The sequence below is a fragment of the Alligator sinensis genome, unplaced genomic scaffold, assembly GCF_000455745.1.
Source record: "Alligator sinensis unplaced genomic scaffold, ASM45574v1 scaffold783_1, whole genome shotgun sequence".
NCBI lineage: Eukaryota > Metazoa > Chordata > Crocodylia > Alligatoridae > Alligator > Alligator sinensis.
The window spans coordinates 1,459,612-1,460,627 of NW_005842197.1; the positions used below are offsets into that span (position 1 = coordinate 1,459,612).

At 50.3% G+C, this 1,016-nt stretch overlaps 1 non-coding gene across 1 annotated transcript; it reads left to right on the forward strand.

Moving 5' to 3' along the window:
- Nucleotides 1–245: 245 nt before the first annotated feature.
- TRNAG-GCC lies at nucleotides 246–316 on the forward strand. Its single transcript has one exon. It is a non-coding gene; the product is annotated as a tRNA-Gly (tRNA).
- The last annotated feature ends 700 nt before the right edge of the window (nucleotides 317–1,016 follow it).

Genomic DNA, 1,016 nt, shown 5'->3' on the forward strand with positions numbered 1-1,016 from the left:
TGAAGACAAAAGCAAAAGTGGGCACTCAAAAAATCAGTCTATATAAATGCACCAACTCGCAAAGGGGAGCTAGCCCCTCAACCATGCTCTGGCTCTCAGCTTCTCCTCTGCCGAGTATGCGTGCCCTGTACGGGAGAGATCCGCGCGTGCAAAGCACCTTGACCCCAGTCTGAAGGATAGCTGCCGATGCAGCCCAGGATGGCTGAAGCCCATTCTCAATGAGGAAATGCAGCATTTGCTACCAAGCATTGGTGGTTCAATGGTAGAATTCCTGCTTGCCATGTAGGAGACCTGGGTTCAATTCCCAGCCAATGCATGCACATTTTGCATACCTCAACAGCCAAAAGTTGACAAAAATGCTCACTTGTAACTTTCCCTGATTTCTAGACTTACTAAAAAAAATAATCAAATGGATCTTCAGATGCAAAAATCTCAGAAAAGGTAGAAGTCCACACGTTTAGGAGCTGGCCTTGCTGTGTGGCTGGGTCCTGTGGGTGCTGAGATTGAGTTGGGATGGTGGTGAGCTTAAGTCTCAGGTGTGAGCCCTGGGAATCAGCCTGGGTGTGGGGCACCATTTGATTATTTGGAGGCTGGAGGGCACCTTCTTGTGGTTTTTGATCCCTCCGGTACATGCCTGCTGCAGCAGTTTCTCTCGCATTTGGAGCAGTTCCTGTTACATAGAACAGCTCCATTGATCCTCGTGCCAGAAAACAGGCGTATCAGCCTGTTTGCTCCTGAAACACATTTTCTTTTATCCTCCCATCTACCAGGTCCATAAAGGAAGGAGGAGCCAGGAAATTATAGGCCTTGGTCCTGGGGACACTCTTTAAGAGAATTGTCCAGGAACACATCGGCGAGGGGCAGCAGGGGAGGTGATGCTCAGGGGCAACCAACACGGGTTCATTCGAGGCAGGTCCTGTCAGACCAACCTGGTGGCCTTCTACGACCAGGTCACAACATCCTTGGACGCAGGGGTAGCAGTGGACGTAGTCTTTCTGGACTTCAGGAAGGCCTTC